The 21,174-nt window shown below is 42.9% G+C and overlaps 2 protein-coding genes and 1 pseudogene across 2 annotated transcripts in view; all 3 read right to left on the minus strand.

Moving 5' to 3' along the window:
* Positions 1–5,642, minus strand: part of LOC100928027 (zinc finger protein 501-like) — a 120,323-nt gene extending 114,681 nt beyond the window's left edge. Inside the window, exon 1 of the mRNA XM_031963871.1 lies at positions 2,775–5,642. The gene's annotated coding sequence lies outside the window, so the exon portion shown is untranslated. The remainder of the gene's footprint in view (positions 1–2,774) is intronic.
* LOC100928542 (zinc finger protein 260-like) overlaps positions 1–21,174 on the minus strand; it is a 75,537-nt gene that overhangs the window by 35,788 nt on the left and 18,575 nt on the right. The gene's annotated exons all lie outside the window — the stretch shown is intronic.
* LOC100928802 overlaps positions 1–21,174 on the minus strand; it is a 56,923-nt pseudogene that overhangs the window by 17,173 nt on the left and 18,576 nt on the right.

Genomic DNA, 21,174 nt, shown 5'->3' on the forward strand with positions numbered 1-21,174 from the left:
GGAATCACAAAGAACCTATTAAATCAATGACTGCAAAGTGAGAGCCATCATTTTCTTTAGTTTATATTTCTGAAATGTATTTCTGAACTATTTGGAAGAATTCCCATGAGTCTTGGCAGTAAGTGTCCTATAGTCCATTATACCAATGTAAATTATTTACTAGTCTTTTTCATTGAAAAAGTCAGAAAATTCAATTAGCTGCTTTCCTAATAATAGATTCCTATTTCAAATCTTTCACCATTATTGTAATTTCCTTATTTCTTCCTTTGATTCTATTCCAAAGGGTATTTTCAACTCTATTTGGGGTGGCTCAAACTACAATATCCAATAAAACTTCTCCTACCAATAATTCAACATTAATTTTTGGTTTCTGCTTTAGACTTTTATACTTATATGTCCTTTTTTTTTTTTTTTTTTTTTTTTTTTTTTGGTGTATTTGGTGTATTGTTTTTTTCCTGAGCCTAGGATAGCATGTGCTGTATAGATTACCTCAGGCCAATGTGTGATTTTAAAACTATGTCTATGTATTATCTAAGATTGTTGGAGAGATGGGTCTAGTTGGACCCTCTTTTTAAAGTGTTTCATCAGTACTGGAAAATAATAAGCTGAGATTAGTGGAAGAGTTTGTTTCCTCTCTGGCCATTCCTTTCAGAGAAAACCAACCCAAGAACTTAAGAAAAATGGTAGCAGGATATTGACTGGTAAGACAGGGGGTCCCTAGAGAAGAAAATAAGGTTCAAAATTCCAATTGTTCTGTAAGGAAGCAGTTGGCTTTCCCCTGATCTTGCAGGGTGTGGATGCCAAGAAACCTAACCAACACCTTAACAATGTAGTGGGAGATGTAAAAATTCAGCCTCGACCTGTTTGCCCCCTGTTCTTCCAGGAGAAGAATTCCGTCATCTTTACCACTTGTGACAGAGGATGCACCATTTGTAGTAGAAGGGGCGTGTGTCCTTACCGGTAAATATACTGACTGTGTATTAAGGAAGTATGGGTTTATCAATGCGCTTAATCAGGCTTCATGCAACCGTCTCTTCAGTGGGACAAACAGGATCCCCCGTGGGGCACACCAATAAGCTGACTGAACCTCCAGGGCAAGGTGAGTCACCCAAGAGAAGGCCAGTGGTCCCGACGGAAGGAGGGACGCTCCGATCTCTGGGTGCTGGGCCCGCGGGAGGCAGTTCTGGTGGCCACACCCACCAAACCGGGATCGCCAGGGAGGTTTTAAGGTGCTGGCTGAGGGGTTAAGCTAGTAGCAATTATCGATGATTAAATACCTGGGATGATGGTGAAAGTTACCTATCAGCCACGGCATCATGAGCTAGGTAGGTCATAGTACAAGTACTGATCTTATAACTTACAGAAGGGCTACTCAGTCACAAATAAGAACTAAATCATGGAACTGCCCATGCCAAGTTAAAATGCATTTTCTGTGGCAGCTACAAGTCCTACACTAAGAATAAAAAAGGACACATCCCACAGAATTCCAAAGCTCTGCGCAACTCCGAATTCTCCAGTCCACCTCACCCCCAACAATGCCCCTGAAAAAACTCTCAACTGGTCCAGCCTTGGCTTGAAGATGTTCAGGGAGGGAGAACTCCCCTGGGGCACTCTGGGACAACTGGACAGTAAGTGCTATTAGAATCAGTGCTGAGCACTGAGGACACAAAGAAAGAAAGAAAAAAAAGGCCAAAGCTAATGGGGAGGCTAGGAAGACATGTGCAAAAAGACATAGATGGGATAAAGTGGAGGAAATCAAAACAAAGAAGACTCTACTTGAAGACAGCTATAATTGGGAAGGAGGGTTTACATTTTAATGAGGTTAAAGCCGCTCCCTAGCAACTTCTCTAAAAGGTTTCCTCCTGTCTAAACTGCCATTTTCCTGACTTAGGTGGAAAAACAGAGGAGGAGGCTAAGGTTGGGGCAAGGGATAGAGAGCTTTCCTGAGAACTTTATTTTCTTTTGAAGAGCTGAAATCTGCCTGTTAACAATCCCTCCAAGAAGGCTCTTTCTTTGAAAGTACCATTTTCCCAGCTTATTTGGAAAAGTCGGGAGGAAACTTAGGGGTGAGGAAGGGGAAGATGAGCTATCCCAGCAGCTGGAAGGTGACAAGTGTTCTCTGGGTGTTAATGGTGTTCCTGTCCCCCAACTAAACAATGAAGTTACAATGACGAATCTAGACCAGCACCAGCAAGCACCCCTTCGAAAGAAGAGAATTCTCTGTCCTGAGAGGCTGACCACTAATCCTAGAGAAAGCTCTTCAAAACCAAGACAGATTTGTAAGCCCACACCCAGCCTGGAATTAGACTGTGACTTTGGAGGGTGGGCCCCTCCACCTCAGAGCCTGAAATCTGCCCGCGGGGAAGGAGTTCAGCCCTATGGGATACTCTGACCACCAAAGGCCTGGCCAGTCAGGGGGCCAGCCAGAAAAGGAGGATCTGATGTCTTTGGGCTGAGCTTCCCGGGCCTGGCGGGGGGTGGGGGAGAAGAGTCCCCTTTAGGAAGAATTTACTTCTGGATCTGGACTCCATCGGGCCCCAGAACTCCCTGAGGGCCCGGCCTTTGCAGGCTCCTTTCTACACCAGTGGGTGAGAAGCCGGAGTTTTCAGAGACCTTGGTCCCACCTCTTCAGCAGACTCCCAGCCCTGTCTGCTGAGCCCTGCATCCTGAGCCCCCTCCAGAGAGGACTCCTGAGGCCATTCTACCACCTTCCCCTCCCCGTGGGCCCAGACCTAGCCCTCTTGGGCCTAGGGAGCACTGCAGAGATAACTCACAAGACTGAAGAGGAGGTCACTACTGCTTTCAAAGGGGAGGAGTTCAAAGCGTCTGTCTCTCCGGACCTGCAATTCCCAAACAAGATGCGACAAATCAACAAACATTTTCCAGTTACTACACGAGATGCTCAATATCAACTAGTCAATAAACACTGATTGAGCTCTAGCGAGCACAGGGTGCGCTGGGGTGTGCGTGAAAGGGAATAGGAAGGTTCTCGCCCCCAACAATCTTTCACTCCAAAGGAGAGGCAGCAAGCAAATGACAAATGACAAAGAGCCCCGTATAAGAGCAATAGGTGGTGGCTAACTGCCAAACAGCGTCATTATTGATCCAGGGGCTTCACAAGGGCTTCACAAGGAGGCTCTGGTCCCACCATTCCTCAGGCTGCCACTCCCTGCCACACCAGCATCTCAGATTACTTTTGCCACTCCCTCTTCGGCCCCAAACTTCCTCCTTCTCTTATTCCCTGCACAGAGGGCAGTTCTCCTCCATCTGGAGCCCTGCAGGACCGTGTCCTTCTGGACAATCCCTACGGATGCTCATGAGTTAACTGTCAGAGAACTTCTCCCCACTTTGCCAAGGAGAAAACGAGCACTAGGAGCCTGGGCCACAGGACCAGGCTACCCAGTGTCTAAGCTGAAATCGAGCCCGGCTGTGACCCATCCCATGTCCAGTGGTCCGGCCACCCTCTCTCACCCAACCCATGGGAACAGAGACAAGAAGGGAAGGGAAGATCCCAGCAGGGGGCTCCTAAAGTCATGGGAACAGTGTGGACAAAGGGGTGAAGATGCAATAGAAATTCTGGGAACAAAGAGCAGCCCCTTTTTAAATGGAGAGGCAGACTGCAAAGGCTCCATTTTCTGAGGTTCTGCTGCTGCCTTTCTATGCCTCGGCCTGTTTATCGGCCTTAGTCCTGACCCCCAATTTCACCATCTCTCAGCACCCCCAGGGCCATCAACCCCAGCCTGGCCCACTCTCCTTCCTTCTCCACGGAACAAAATGACTTCCATGTCTCTTTCCTGTCCAGAATCCCACTTTCCTCTTAGCACACATACTTACCCACCCTCTGCCCCGAGCAAACTCACCCCATTCCTCACTGCATCCCCCTTAGAACCCTCACCCCCAGGTCATTCTGACTACAAGATGGAAAACACTTGATGGAATTTATACCCCTACAAAATGTCAGATATGGGTTGTTGTTGTTGTTTTTTAATTATAATTAACTGTTAGATTAAACTGCAAAGAAACAGATTCGAGGCCAATAAACACTCTCATTTTGCACATGAGAAACTCTAAATAAGAGAGATCTAGGGACATAAAGTGTCACAGAGACGTCTGCAGAGGAAAAAACTGTCACTTTATAGTTAAGTCAAAAGAGATCAAGGGATTTATAAAAGGTCACCAAAAATAAGTAATGGTCCAGCAATTTGGACCTAATAATGTGGACCTGGGAAGAGATGCCGCTGCCTTCTGGGGTGCTCATTTCCGAGGATTTGCCCTGATCCCCATTCTCCTTTGGCTATTCCCTCTTCTCTCCATCCTTTGTGCTTTGGGTCTTTTATTAGCGGTCACCATGTACCAGATGCCCCAGTAGCGATCTGCTTCTATCACCTCCAATCTTCCACACGGTTTCTCTCTCGCGCTCGATTTAGATCCACACACTCCCCCTGCCACCTCCCCCTCATTGTGACTCCCCTGACTTCACACTGGGCTGGCTTTTTCTGCACATTAATTTTAGTTCCTTTATCTCATCCCCACTTCCTCAAAGACCAGAAAACGAGGACATTGAAACTTTTCAATTGATGTCTTTCAGTTGTGGAACCTAGGACTGATGGAGGCATTCTGAATGAAAATATTCCAAGAGAACCACCATCCACCCCATCAAGTGACTACCGAACCACCCAGAAGGAAGCCCTTGCTTGGACACCAAATTTCTGGGGCATGGGGGAAACTGAGTCCATAAGTTAGATATTCAGCAGCAACAAAGAAGCTTCCACTACAGGTGGGGAAGTAGTGCTGGGGTAGCAGAAAGAGTAGTGGGGAGCAGCCCAGCACTCCTCAACTCCTGGTCAAAAAAGTCCCAGGGGACCCCTCTACTTGTGGGTAAAGAAGCAGGTCTGGGTACCATCTGGCAGAGCTGTCCACTATCACCCAGTTCCAGGATGCTATTCTACAGAAGATAAGAGCAGCCTCAGGGCTCTCTATCTGCGACAGGAACAAGGAATAAGTTTCACAATCATAACCCCCAAAATTGAGGGGGGCTCCCTTCTAACCTTTAGCCTAGCACATTAAATCTTCAGTGGAATAAACCTGGGCAGGAGGTCAAGACCAAGGGGAAGCCAGCGCTTCGGTCACTCTGATCCGACAGAACTAGCAGGCTAACTGTGACAGAGTCTAGAAATAAGCTACAGAAACTCAACCACGGACAGATGCAAACTAGATCAGACATTTTCAAGAAGGCAGTGATCGGACTTTTCTCTGATTATACCACATTGGTGTAATTATTGAAAATTCACAGGTTTATGTTTAAAAATATTGCACATATTTAACCTGTACCAGATGGCTTGTTGTTTTGGGAAAGTGGGATGGAGAGAGAGAGAAATCTGGAACACAATGTTTTTCAAAGGTTAATGGTGAAAACTTATCTTTGCACATATTTGGAAAAATAAAATACTACTGAAAACTCACAGATTCTCAGACTAGGATAAACATTAAATAAGACTAGAAGAGGAAAAGCTGAGAAAAGAAATAAGAGCCATGCAAGAAAAATTTTTAAAGAAAATTATCAGCTAATTATTACAAGATAATTATCAGCTCAGCAAAAGAGATATCAAAAAAATAACTGAAGAAAATAGCCCCAAATGGTAAAAGAGGTATAAAACTTCACTGAAGAAAACAACTCCTTAAAAATTAGAATTGGTCAAGTGGAAGATAATGATTCCATGAGACATCAAAAAATAATAAAGTGAAAAAAGTAAAGAAGAAAAAATGTCTTGTGGAAAACAGATCAGAGAGAGGTAACTTAAGAATCACTGGACTACTGGAAATTCATGAACAAAAAAAGAACCTAGATATAATTTTTTTCAAGGATACATAAAAGAAAACAGCCTGGATATCTTAAGGGGACATAACACAAATTTAAAGAATTTGTGAGATATCTCCTGAAAAAGAACACAAAAATGAAAATTCCCAGGAATATTAGAGCAAAACCCCTGAACCCAAGCCAAGGAGATAATACTGAAATTGGCCAGAAAGAAACCATTAAAATACTGTGGAGCCACAATAAAGGTCACTAAGATGTAGCAACTACTACAAAAAAGGAGTGGAGGGCCTAGAACATATTACAGAAGCCAAAGGAGTGAGCATTACAAGCAAGAATAATCTACACATCAAAACTAAGTATAATCTTACAAGAAAACAAAGGCATTTAATGGAACAAAAATCTTTTAAGCATTCCTAATAAAGATACCAGAGCTAAATAGGAAATTAAAACACAAGACTTAAATGGTACCATGAATGAGATAAGATGAGGGACTTACAAGGTTAAACTGTTGACATTCTTATATGGGAAGATAATGAATGTAATTCCTAAGAACTCTGTCATCGAGGGCAGGGTATGGGTATTATTCTATCATGTTAAGATTATCATAAAAGAATGAAAGGACAAAGAACAAGGATGCCCTAAGAATATCTTTAAACATAGAGTTGGGTACAGAAATTCATCTTATTTAACAAGAGGGAAGGGAGTTAAGAGAAAAGAGGGGATGATTATAAGATGATGCAGTGATCAGAAGCAAAACAAACTCTTGAGCAGGGACAGAGTAAAAAAATCAAAGACTAGTATAAAAGAATAAGATGGATAATAATAATAAAGATGGATAAAATAAAATAATAATAAAATTTGACAATCTTAACATCATGAATGTGAAAAACAATAGAGGACTAGCATTTATGGATTCAATAGTTTACATTTCTCAAAGTCATTAGACATCACTTAATCATAGCCCCTCATTTTTTATTCTTTTATATTTGTCATTTTTTTATTATAGCTTTTTATTTACAAGATATATGCATGGGTAATTTTTCAGCATTGACCCTTGCAAAACCTTCTGTTCCAATTTTTCTCCTTTTTCCACCCCCTCCCCTAGATGGCAGGTAGACCAATACATGTTAAATATGGTAAAATATATGTTAAATACAATATATGTATACACGTCCACAGTTATTTTGTTGCATAAGAATAATCTGTCCTTGTCTTTTTAATCCTATTTCTCCTCAAGAGTTTTTGTTTCAGACAACTACTCTCCTCTTCTAGCCTCCCCTTTAATCATCCCTGCTTTTCTCTTTGCCCTTTTCCCTCTTGTTTCCTAATGAGTATAAGAATTTCTGTATCTACTGTGTCAGGTCATAAAAATTTCACAAACAGATAAATAGAAACATTAAATGAATTTTTTGGAACCAGTGAAGAGTTGAATTGTGAGTTGAAGAGTTGGACTAGGAGGACAAATTACTCTAGGCACAGAGTAACCTACTCAACGGCATGAACGCAGGAAAGAATATGGGGTACAGGGAACAAGCTGTAGTTCACCGGGAATGGAACAACATATGGGGAGGGGAGTAACGAGAAATCATGCAAAGAGGGCTAAGGGAGAAAATGTGAGGGGCTCTAAGGTCAAAACCAAAGCTGAACACCAAAAGTGCTCAGCCCCTCTGGAGGAGTGAGATGGCCAGAACTTACTGAGAAGGCAAAGCTGGGAAGTGGGCAAAGCCATCAGGAGGCCGACTTCTTTATTCCAGGTGAGAGTGAGGGACTAATGATGCTTTTTGATGGATTCAGCTGAAAAAAGTGCCATGTGAGCTGTGTGTCAGTCAGGAAAGACGAGTTTCGTGCTCCTTTGGGTCTTTTCTTATCTGTATGAATGAGAAGTCCCTGGGAGCCCTGGAGAGGCCCAGGGAGTCCTGAAGTTCTTGGAGTCCTTGGGAAGTCTGAGGAGTCTTTGGGAGGCCTGAAGAGGCAGTGAGCCTGTGCCTCACTGAGCACTTCTTTCTGATCATGAAAAGGATGATCTCCAGAAGACAGAAGGTCCCTCTTTCCCTTGCCCTAGTCTTGGCTCCTCTGTAGGTCAGCACCTGGACATTCTGAGCTGAGGGGTAGGGGTGACATGTCTGCCTGTCAGGACTCCCAGAGGAATCCTCTCCTGCTAGAGGATGGACCAGAGGGCCTTGAGGTCCCTTCCAGCTCTGAGGACCCTAGTGGGCTTAAGAGGGGACAAAGGGCTGAGGGTGGCAGAGGTCTAGAGACAAATGGGGAACAGATGCGCTCGGGGTTATGCTCCATGCTCTGCAAACTAGGGGGAATGACTACTTGTGGGAGGGAGACACAAAGAAGATGCTGGTCCAGATGCAGGTGCATGTGGGTGACTCTTGTGGGTTTTGTCCTTCTCCTAATTTCTGTGGTCAGCTTCTCACCCATGGTGCCCTGCTGTCTCTTGCTCAATCTGAGGCTATGAATTCTACTTTATTGGAAGCCACCCATGGTGCACTGGAAAGAGCCTGGGATTTGGGGATCAAAACACCAGGCCAATTCTGGGGCATCTAGATGGCGGAGTGGATACAGCTCTAGCCCTGAAGTTAACCCTGATTGTCTCCCAAAAGGCCAGTTCCTCGGTGACCTTGGGTAATGAGCCCCTTCTCCTTCCTGAGCACCGATGTGCCCCTAAAATGAAGAGATGTGATTAAATCATCTCTATAACTCTTAACCAATCTAAACCACTGAACTTATTATGGAGCCTAGCACTTCTAATCATATTTAATGGTCTTAAAAACCATTATATATTGTAGTACATATTCTATATCTTATAACCATTCCCCTCTCTGGAGCATCCCTTCATCCTACACGACTTAGGAGGTCGCTTCCAATCTTGACCTCCATGTCATGGAGTCTTACATTGCAGGTCTCACACAGAATGGCTTCTTTCTCCTTTCATTTTTCCTAGTCCTTCATAAATTAGAATAAAATCATGTATTCTAAGCCATTCCTTTTACAGATGATGGAGATGAGCCCCAGGGAAGTGAAGGGACAAAGGACTTGGAGCCCCTAAGAATCCTCTGGCTCATCTAGGCCGACCCTCCCAATGGAGCCCGGAGAATATGAGACCAAAAAGTAGAGAGCTCCCCATGGACACAAGGGCATCTAGGATCAGGGGGTGTTGGGGAAGCAACTGATGATGTATTTCAGATATAACCGAAGGCCCTCTTCCTGCGGGAGAACCTCATCCCTTTCCTATGACGGCCTGACTGGAATGCTCTGGACCCTCTCTGCAGTCTTTCCCAGGAGGACTCAGACCTCTATCAATCGTGGACATATCTCATTCTGGCCTTTATTTCCTTAGCAGAATTATCAAATCAAATTTTTATTATATTCAAATGTTTCTCATAATGTTGTGGAATATTATTGTTCTCTAAGAAATGACCAGCAGGAGGATTTCAGTGAGGCCTGGAGAGACTTGCATGATGATGCTGAGTGAAATGAGCAGGACCAGGAGATCATTATATACTTCAACAACAATACTATATGATGATCAATTCTGATGGACGTGGCCATCCTCAGCAATGAGATGAACCAAACCAGTCCCATTTGTTCAATAATGAAGAGAACCAGCTACAGTCAGCAAAAGAACTCTGGGAAATGAGTATGGACCACAACATAGCATTTCCACTCCTATTTTTGTCCGCTTGCATTTTTTATTTCCTTCTCAGTTATTTTTACCTTATTTCTAAGTCCAATTTTTCTTGTGCAGCAAATAACTGTATGGATATGTATACATATATTGTGTTTAACATATACTTTAACATATTTAACATGTATGGGTCTACTTGCCATCTAGGGGAGGGGGTGGGGGCAAGGAGGGGAAAAGTTAGAACAGAAGGTTTTGCAAGGGTCAAGGCTGAAAAATTACCCATACATATATCTTCTAAATAAAAAGCTATAATAAAAAATTTTCTCTCATAATTATTTGTTTCTCATGTTTTGCATGTCATGAAAATCACATTGAAATTCCACTATTTTCATGACCACCCAAAGTTTAAGTAATGGCAGCAATTCCCATTGCTCTCACATTTAAGAATTGGAGTTGGGGGAGGGGGGAGCCTGCTGTGGAGAACTAAGTGACAGCCATAGTGCTAAGCACTTACAATAACATCTCTTTAGTCCTCACAATGATCCTGAAAAGTGGGTGCTTTTCCCTGCCCCCCACTGGCTTTCTCCACAAAACAACTCACAACATGAAGGAAAGACCACAAAGTCTTTCCCCCAAATTCCCTCTGATGAGGTAGGAACCCACCCAGGTCCTGGGTCCCTTTCTGCAGATGAGACAAATGAAGCTTCCGCTCCTTCTAGACATTATGGGCTCCAGAGTTAGAGGACCATGGTAGAGCTGATCAACCACTCAAATGAGATCCAGTGCTGTCCAAGGGAAGAGAAAGACAGGAAGGAAGGCAGCTCTTGCCTTCCTGCCTTCTCCAAGGAGACTTTAATTTTAATTTAATTTAATCCTTTAGGGAGGGGAAATAGGAGGCCATCACTCTGCTGTCCTCAGAGAGAGATGGTACTAGGTTAGTATTACATCTCGGCTTTCTTAAATGGAGTTATTGTCAGGGATGTAATTTTGAGGTTCACACTATACTCTTGACCAGGATTTTCATTAACTGCAGAGAAGAGTAAGCAGGACCCCAAAATTTATGCATTAAGGCTTTACTCGCTTCCAACCAACTCTGTACCAGACAATATAGAAAGGAGGGGCTGTCCCATGGGAGAACCCTGCATCTCCCCCAAGGGGAAGCTCCCCAAGGTGCAGACAGGCAGTACGCGAGGGACACTGTCAGAGCCGCTCCTTTCGCTTTCTTCCCAGTCTTTCCCCCAGTGAGGTGGGGTTAGCTTGGGAGTGGGCTTAGCCACAAGCATCTTCTCTCTCAAGCAGGCTAGCCAGGGGCACCCAAAGCAACAGCAGGATCCAGAGCCCTCAGAGAGGCCACAGGAGCCTGAAGAGTTTGGAGGGCACAGCTAAAAGCTTCGGAAAAGGTTCAAAGAGGCTCCATTCTCTCTCCTCCCTCTCACTCACCAGCTCTGGGCCCCTTCTCACACAGGCCTGGGCCCTGATCTCCTCATCACCGAGCCCAGGCCTGAACAAATGGGCTTTGCCAGAGTCACACATGGGGGCCCATCTGGGATTGAACTGGGCCCCCCGGCCTTGGCTGGGACACTAGCAAGATTCTGTGCCCAGGACATTTGGTTTCTGATATGCCCTAGATCATGGGGAACTGGAGAGAGATGGCATTTTTTTAGTCTTTAAATTGACAGGTTTCCCCCCATGATTGTTAGCTCACGAGGAAGTTACATTTATTTTATTTTGCACACTTTTCACTGGTTGATCCCTTCACTATAAAAGTATAGATACTTATGTTATTGAATTCTCTGTAAGGACTGGCGTCCATTAGGCTCTCTCTCTTTTCCAAACTTCCCTTCCTGTGACACCCCAAAGTTAAGGACTTAGGACTGCTCCTGATTTCAAATAGAAAGAACAAAAGACTTTCCTTAGAACCACCAATCCCCAAGTGAGATTAAGCGATTCAACAACTGTTTCCCTTTAACATATTTATAATAAAATCAACATGTATTCTTCAAAATGGGCTAGTTTGTCTGTGTTTCCACTAAGATTTTATTCCCTTGTTTAAAAAACGCTTCAATGATCTACTCTTCTTTTTCTGCATGAGTTACTTCCAGTTACTTAAAGTAAAAAACAGGGGGTCTTCTTCTCTATTAGTTTTGTTATGAGTCATGAATCAAACATCAGGGTGGTGATCTTCTGGCCTGCTGTTCTTTACACCTCCCATTCCAGTATTCCCAGATAGTCTCCTTCACCCCCCTGTGCTCCCACACTGACCCCTTACCTTCTTTGACTACTGTGTCCAGAGCCAGACCATGTCTGAGACAGCTTTCTCTCAAAACCCTTCCCAGTCCCACCTGCTTAGTCCCATTTTCCTCTTCCAAGACTCAGAAAATAGGACACACTCATATTTTATGTGAGTGACTTACAGATCAGCTGAGACCAAAATCAACTCCATCAGAGAACACCTTGGGAGAACAATCATCCCATGGGGTCCAAATTGAACCACCAAAAAAAAAAATTGTTACTCCATTTCTGATGGGGAATATGGGAAAAGTAAGAGCCAGAGAATGAGTTAGCAGGTAAAGCAGGAGAGTGAAGTAGGAGAAATGAATAAACATTAGAAGTTCCAAATGAAATTTATATCTAAAAGATATGGAAAAAACTTGAGCCAGTGGTCCAAGTTTACAACAGAAAATCCATACCTTTAAAAAAGTCTTAGAAGTGCAGTGATTATAGGCAAGTATTTTCTCTCAATTCAAGTTTTATTCAAAGTATTAATAAAAAAAGAGAGGCCTCATAAATGTAGCGAATGTGGGAAAGCCTTCACTCAGTGCTCAGAACTTGATAAACACCAGAGGGATTCATGCTGGAGAGAAGCTTTGTACAAGTCATGAAAAATGGCAAGCATTTGATTGAAAGTTCCATCTGATCCCACACCAGAGGACACACTCTGGAGAGATCCTTACATACGCAATGAACATGGGGAAAGTGTTCTCAACAGGCCACCCTGTACTTCCAGTCACGTGAGCAACAAGAGGGAGAACCAGGCGTTTTCTCTGCTCTCCACAATTTCTGAATTAGGACCTGAGGCCCTCCTCTGAACCGTTCAGCATTTGGGGATAGAGCTGCAGGCTTTTTTCCTTGGACTTCTGAGACTCTCAGCCATCATGTTTCCTCCCTTGTTGCTACTGTGACTCCTGTCTAGCACAGGGGAGTCCATAAGGGAATGAAAGGAGAGAACATGCATGCAAGTGGAAATGACTTTTGCAAGGAATCTGACTAAAAAGGGGAAGAGGGCAACTAGGATAGGTGATGGGGAGGATATCGTGAAGTTTTCTGAAGGGGGAACTTGGGGCCTATTTGCAGGAAACGAGAAAGAAAAGGGGGGAAGGTCTGAGGATAGAAGAAGACAGCCTCTTGGGGGACATAGCTAAGTAAGTGGCAAAAAAGGAAAACAAAAATGCATCACTAAAGTTTTAAAGCACAGGAGGGAACATGAAGAGGATCTCATGGGAAAACCCACTAGTAAGTCAATTTTGAAAATGGAAAATAAAGTCAACCAACTAGAAATGGAGATCCAGAGTTTTAAGGAAGAATGACTCTCTGAAAATTAGAATTGGACTTGGGGAAGCTGATGAAGTTATAAGAGACCAAGAAATAATAAAACAAAATATAAGGAATGAAAAAATAGAAGAGAATGTGAGACACTGCATAAGAAAAATGAGATCTGAAAAACAGATCAAGAAGAGAAAACAAGAATAATTGGACTACCTGAAAGTTGTGGCCAAAAGAAAAAAAAAAAAAAAAAAAGAACCTAGATACGATAATACAAGAAATAATCAAAGGAAATTATCCTGAAGTGATAGAACAAGAGGAGAAAGAAGAAATGGGAAAAAAAAATACTGATCACCACCTGAAAGAGATCCTTCAAGGAAAACATACAAGAATATCACTGCTAAACTTCAAAACCTCCAGATCAAAGACAAAACTTTACAAGCAACAACAATAAAAAATTCAGACATGCTGGAATTACAATTAGAGCCACATAAGACCTATCACTGGCTACAATAAAAGATTTTTCAAAAACTGGGATGTTATAATATCAAAATTTTTTTTAAAAAGTTGGTGTGTGACCAAAAATATTATATCCAGCCCAATGAAGTATAATATTGAATCAAAAAAGGTGGATATTCAATGAATTGTCAGTTTCAGGATTTTATTGCAAACAAATTTTGTTGCAAATTTTCAATAGAAAATTTAACACGTAAGAGCCAACATTAAAGACTAATTTCAAGGGATTCAATAAAAACAAAATGCTTGTTTTATCCGTGGAAATGTAAACCATGTGTCTAAGATTATCATTAGTACTTGGGTAGTCCAAAAGAAAGATTGGGTAGAGTTGAGTACAATGTAATTTTAAAAATTAAAACCATTTGGAAAAGGTAAAAATAGTGAATGAGGTACAATAGCAAGAACCAATACAGAAGAATCAGATTGGAGAGGAGGGCTAGTAGTTCTGAAATCCCATTCACATGGAGAATAGATTAAAGAAGAATCCCAATTACAGACATATGTGAAGAAGAATACAGCAGCCTCCAAAATCTATAAGGAAACAAGAGAGGAAGGGGAATAGGATAAGACAGGGTATAAAAGGGGATATAGATAAGGTGTGTAGATTGATAGGAAAGGGATAAAGAGGGAGGGAAAGAAGGGGAGGGGATTCTGGGAGGGATTAGTAACAGCACAGCAAGATAGATAGAAAGGAGAAGAATTACAAAGGATAAGAAATGAGACAATGAGCATATATGTGTGTATATATGTTTATGCATATATGTGTTTATATGCGTATATATATATGTATGGATATGAATAAATAAAAATTCATTGTTATATAAGACATGCTCAGGGTCATGACAATTTTTTTCTTTTTCTATTTCATTTTTTATTTTCTTTGTAAGTTTTAAATTTTCAAAAATCAAAGGAATAAAAAAGAAAAAAAAACCATATTTTTCCTAGGGTTCTGGGAGTTTTCTCTGGAGAACTCTTAGCCCAAGAGGGGAACTTAGGAGAACCACAAAAAGGATCAGAGCCCTAGTCACTGAGTCCTTCTGAGCCTGTCTCCTGCTGATCTTTTCTGTCTACATCATTGCCTTCTCAGAGCTCAGAGAAGCAGAGGGTCTACCCTGACAGGCGATGTCTGACACAAGCCTTTCGAACTTTTGACTAAGATCAGTGCTCAGAAAGTTCTTGTTTCCTTCCTATGAGGCCAGAAAGTAATCAGAAAAGTTGGACCACTGTCTCAAGGAGATCCCACCCCAGTTTCTGGCCACGATTAGACCAAATGCAGATAAACTCAACAAGTCAAGTGACTTGACTCGAAATAAACTCAATAATGAAAAGTTATTTTTCTTAAAAGACCCACCATCACCTCCAGAGCCCCTCCCTATTTTCCATTAACTTTCTCACATGGACACTTCCTTCCTAGACTGGGAAATCTTATTTGCCAACTCCCTCTGCCTCAAAAACCATTCCCTCTCTCTGACAAGGCCAAACTCCTCTCCCATGTATTTGATTCTCCTGTTCCTTTGGCCTTTGGTAACTTTAGTCCAAATGGATGGATCCAGAAAAAGCACACCATTCAGTGACTTTCCAAGACTATCTAGAGAAACTTTGTTTTTTGTTCTCCCAATTACAAAGGAATGGTGGTAGCAGTTACCCTTCAGAGCAGAGACCAATCACTCTAAACATAATAACTGTTCCTAATTATTAATCGACCCCATGAGACCCCTAGGTGACAGTGGATAGAGTGCCAGATGCAGAGTCAGGTCTTAAGTTTAAATTCGATTCTTCATTTACTGTGTGAATCTGGGCAAGTCACTTCACCCTGTTTTGCCTTAATTGCCACTTAAGTAATATAAGCAAGAGAAGGAAACGGCTACTCCAGTGTCTTTGCTAAGAAAACCCCAAGTGAGGTTACAAAAGTCAGACATGACTGAAAGGAGTGAACAAGAAAAGTTGGGCCACTGTCTCAAGGAGATACCATCCTAGTTTCTGGCCACCAATTAGACCAAATGCAGATAAACTCAACGAGTCAAGTGCCTTGACTCGGAATAAACTCAATAATGAAAAGTTCCTTCTTACAGAGAACCTGATCCACTGATCCCGAGAGTCATTCTCAGAAAGGAGGGCTCATGAACCAATTTTGGTCCGGCACTCCAACCCGACTGGGAAGATCTCTTTGCAAGAGGAGTATGTATCCTTAGGATCTTCTTTCCCCTGGTTATGCATCCCTTTATTATGGAAGATCCACTGACTGTAAAGTCAGCCAATCCCTTAGCTTCATACCTCTAAACACAGAACAGATTGGAAGACAATAAAACAAGCCCCCCTCAAAATTTTTAAATCAATACTGACCATTACTTTTAGTTGACTGGAAATCTGAAAGCCACGGGGTTTGTACAATGCCATCAGTAGCTAAGAGCAATTAAGTTCCTGTTCCAGGGCTGAGCCCACAGATCTGGTACAAAGCACTGAGATGAGGAGGACAGGTTACCCATCTGGAGGACTTTTAGGATTCAACATGATCTCCTTTGCCACCAAATACTGCTTGTGTATCTGTGCTAACTGACTCAGTCTCAGTGTAGTGGTGAGATTGGTAGAAGATAGGCAGATTTACCAAGTACCTTTTCCTTTTTTGCTTTTCTTTCAGGAGCAATTTCTTTCAATTGGTGAATTCCTTCCCCGGGCCTTTTTGCCCTCTTTAATAGAGCTGGGTAGTATTTATGGATGAATTCTTAAAACACACTGCCCAGACTTATTTATTTCACTTTGGTTTCCAGGAGTCCAGTAACTCTTAAATAATCTCGACCCAATTTCCAAATCAGTTGGATTTTGATTTTGATTTCACATCTTACACTTTAATCATCATATTGAAGTATTTTTAAAAATCGTATTCTAATATCTTTTTGTTGTCTCATGGAATCACTGATTTCTGTATGGTCCACTCTAGTCAGGGATTTACCACTTTCCCTTCCAGGCAATTTATCTGCCTTCTAATTCTTCCAAGAAAGTTTTGTTTCATTTCTTCTTGGCATATTATCATTGGAGAAAAGTCGTATTTTCCTGGAGCCTCGGGTTGCATTTTTTATGGAATTGGATTTACAATCACTGTTGGCACTTGTATTTTTTTTTAACTTAGTCATTTCACCAGATGTAGTTTTTGAATTGGAGAGTCCTACCAAGGCTGGGCTCCATTCCCCTCCCCTTGCCTTTTTATGTGGGATGGTCAGACCCGGCTGTTTTGCCCTGGATCCACCAAGTTCCACACAGGTCCCCTTAGCACATTTCTGATCCATTTGCCAAATAATCTCGGATTTATTTGTTCCACCCTAACTTTTTCTCGGGGCAGAGAGAAAGCACAGCAAATAGTTTCCTCATCTGTAAATGAACTGGAGAAGACAATGGCAAAGCACTCCAGTATCTTTGCCAAGAAAACTCCAAATGGGGTCATGAAGAGTTGGCCAGAACTGAAAGGAATAAACTTACAACCACCAGCTCCCTGCCAACCTCCAGCTACCCACCGGATGTACTCAACTTGCACAAAACTGGCTCAGCATCCTTTCCTCCCCTCCCCCTAACTACCTGGTGGACATCCCCATTCTTCTGGACACCAGGCTCATTATCCAGGGTGATGGTTGACTCTGCAGTTTCTCACTGCTCCACTGATAACTCCGTTGGCCAGCCTGGTCGTTGCACCTGTGCGAGCTCTTTCCTCCCTGCCTCTCTCATCTTTGTTCCAGGACAGCCTCTCATCACCTCCTGTACCACAGCAAGCATCCTGCCTCAAGGCTTTCCGTAGTCCAGTCCCTTCTCCACTCCCTATCAAAGTCATCTTCCTAAAGCATAGATCTGACAGGTCATCCCGTATCGCCCTCCATTCTTAAACTCCAGGATCTCCCTGTTTCACTAAGAATTTAAGATAAAATCTTCCGTTTGTCTTTTAAAGCTCTTCGTAAGCTGGCCCTGTCCTATAGGGTTCTCCAACTTTCTTACATTTTACTTCTCTGCACAACCTCTACCACTCCTCACATAAGACGCTCCATCTCCCTAAGCAGGGAGTTTCCACAGGGTCCCCCCTTCCTGGAAAGCTCTCTCCCACCTTGTCTCCACCTCTTGGTGTCCTTCAAGTGCCAGCTACAATCCCACCTTCTGCAAAAAGCTTTTCCTAATCCCTTTTCGCTGCAGTTATCCCCAAATTATGCTTTGTGCATATCTCTGGATTTTTTGCACTGTTGCCCCGACAGACGGTAAGCTGCTTGTGGGCAGGGACGGTGTTGGCCAGTGCTCTGAACCCCCAGTCCTTAGCAGAGTGTCTGTCACACAATTCATTTACTGACATCCTGACAAAAAGCTAATATCCACTTTGACCAAGGGTGAGCACAGAGATCTGGGAAGCACCTGCTTACAGATAATCCCTGAGCCCATGGGAGCTGACAAGTCCACACAGTTACTTAGTACAGAGGCAGGACAGAGCCGTGGGGGACACACAGAGTTATTGGTCATGACTTGAATGAAGATGCTACAAAAGAGACAAAAAGGCTGGAGGAAAAGAAGCGGCAAGAGACTTACAAACCTAGAGGGGGAAAGTATCTAGGGGAGGGTGGTCAGCTGGAAAAGGAAGTAGAAGCAACCTTTGGCTTGGCAGTCTGAAACATCATCATTAACTAGGAAAGGATGGTTTCAGTTCAGTGTTGGAGTAAGAAGCTGGGAGTGATGGGAGAGGAAGCAGAAGCTCCAAGAAGTGAAGGACTGTTCTACAGGTTTACTCGAGCGGGGTGACAGCTAGCTGGGACAGAAGGTTCCAGTGAACTGGGTTTGGGGGATGGGGAAGCATCGGAGGAGAACCCAGGAACTGGGGAGACCCCAAAGATCTGAGGGAGAGGCAATAGCAATATCAACAGGCTGGGAAAGAGAGGAGGAAGTGGAACCAAGGATGCAGACACAGGGGATCATGATGATGTCAATGGAGTGTTGGATGGAAGCAGGAGGAAAGAGGGGGCTCTTGAAAGTGGTCTCAGTGCTTCTGAGCAATATGGAATAGAGCTTCCTTCTACCCCTCTGAACCGGCCACATGACACATGGGGCAGGTCGTTTTGTTGACTGTCTGAACTTATACCTATAGAGAAAATGTTTAAAAATGCCATTTGAATTTCAATGTGTATCCCACCTGTCATTCTTTGTCAGGGAGATCTAGCACACTAGCACCTTTTGATAGGAGTCTTACCTGAAGAAGGCTGAGGAGGGGCTGCTAGGGCAAAGAAAAGGTCTGGAATGGCTGCCATGGTAAATGGGAGGATGTGTCAAAAGAAAAATCATCCAGAGTCCCTGCAGTGTGGGCTGGGGCAGCTGTCTGACTCAGGAGAAACAAAAACTGTCTGTCTGTTCTTGGGACTCGAGGGTCTCTGGTCACTAAGGCAGAGGCTGCAAGGCCAGCTTCTTGGAAGGTGTCTGGGACCTCGAGTTCCTCCCTGAGGCCGAACAGGCCAGGCTGCTTCACTCAGCTGAGTCCTGGGGCTTTCAGGAACAGCCAAGCACCACGTGGCAGAGGAGAAAGCGGAGCACGAGAGAGGCGAGGGATTTTCCCACGGCTGCGCAGCTAGAACTCCAGAGAGATAAATTCAGACTTCCACTGGGACGTTCTTATTATTTGTGTTCTGTCTGTTTGTTCTGAGACTGGATCCCCTTGTCTCCTCCAGGCTGGAAGGACAACAGCCACTCATGGGCCAGACCTGAATGGCCAGGTTATCCCTCCTTGGAAGCGCTCTGCTCAGGGGCTCTCTCTGTGGGACCAGCCAACTTCACCTAGCCCCAAAGCAGGGATTGCAGGTGTGTGCCATTAAGCTTGGCTTTCCCTTTATTTTGACTGCAAGATCTAAATTAGATTAGAAGTTCCTTGAAGACAAGGACCATCTTTTACTTCTTTTTGTATCCCCAGCACTTAGCACAGTAGGTGCTTAAAAAAAAGCTTACTGACTGACATTTCTGCCAAACCTTTAAATTTTATTGTATATCATATATACCTTGCAAATACAATAACTTCAAAATACAAACGTTGTCCACTTTAGATGCTTCTGCATTTCACTTTTTTCCCAACAAATCCTTCCAATGTACATAGTTATCACTGCTGCTCCATAAAGACAGTGTACTGAAATACATCTTTTAAAGTAACAAGACAAAGGGTGCCCTCTTTGGCAGTGTGGTTCGTTGCCTGGATTTAATTCAGAGCAATACCACTGTAGGACAATATATTGTACTGAAATAAGTGCTGTATATTAGAACACAAATATAATTTTTTATCACTTCTTTAAAAAACCTGTAATTCATCGTTCCTACTACCTCCATTTCCCTCCCAATCTAGTCAAGCAAATTAAATACAATACAGAAAAGAAAGTCCTCAGTAGACAACTACATGGGTAAAATCAATACACACATTGGTCACATCCAAAAACAAAATATAGGTCTCTGTTGCAAGTTCATCACCACCTCTCTATCAAGAGCTGAATGATATATTTTCTCTTCTTTTTTCCGGACTGGTAATTGATCTTTGCATTGATCAGTTTAAAAGTCTGTCCATGCTGTTTTTCTGATACTATCATTGTAAAAACTGTTCTCCAAGCTCCATTTAATTTTTTCTTCATCAGTCATAGAAGTCTTCCCAGTTTCTTCTAAAAGATTCTATTTCATCATTTCTCATGGCACAACAATATTGTTTACATTTACAGATGACAATTTGCTCAGCCATTCTCCCACAGGAAGGGAGACACTCTCGGTTTCTAGTTTGTCCCACAACAACAAAAAGCTTACATAAACAAGTTGGTACATCAAGGTTCAAGGTCTCCTTTCCTCATTTTTTTTTATTTCTTTGGAATATAAACTTATTAGATGACATTATTCATTTAAGAATGAGACACCTCTCTATGGAGATGAAGAAGTAAATTTCCACACAATACAATATCAGCAATATATAGTATAGTCTTATTGAAGATCTTTTTCATGCGATGGATAAGCAGATGAGTTGTGTTAACAGGCAGAGCCTCTGTTAAGTGATTCTTTCAGCAACTCCAGATATATGAAAAGTCTTATGTAGTAAGCTGTAATCATGTTCTGTTTGGGTGAGTGACAGTGATCTCAAGAGCTACCAGGTAAACACTGCACGATAGTTCTCATTATTCAGACACTAATATGTTGAGATTGTATTTTAAGATCATGCTCAATGACCTGTTTGGGACAGTTTGGTATAGAGGATTCATGGGAAGGTAAGCTAAACACACATTTATTAAGGAGTTAATACATAATGTCCTCTGTGGAAAGTATTAAGGGGGAAAAGGAAGGAAAAAGGAAGGGAGGAAGGAAGAAAGGAAGGGAAGGAGGGAGGGAGGAAGGAAATAAGGGAGGGATAAAGAGAGGAAAGGAGGGAGGGAGGGAGGGAATAAATGAGGGAAGAAGGAAGGGAGGAAAAGAGGGAGGGAAGGAGGGAAGGAAAGGAGGGAGAGAAAAAGGGAAGGAGGGAAAAAGGAAGAAGGGAGGGAGGGAGGGATGAAGGGAAGGAGGCAAGAAAAGAGATGCAGTAATGGAAGGAGGGAGAAAGGGAGGAAAGGAATTGAAAGGGGGTTGGAGGAGAAATGGAGGGGGAATAGGGGTGGAAGAGAAAGAAAATTTAAGAAACAAAGGA

Source organism: Sarcophilus harrisii, chromosome 3 (genome assembly GCF_902635505.1).
Source record: "Sarcophilus harrisii chromosome 3, mSarHar1.11, whole genome shotgun sequence".
NCBI lineage: Eukaryota > Metazoa > Chordata > Mammalia > Dasyuromorphia > Dasyuridae > Sarcophilus > Sarcophilus harrisii.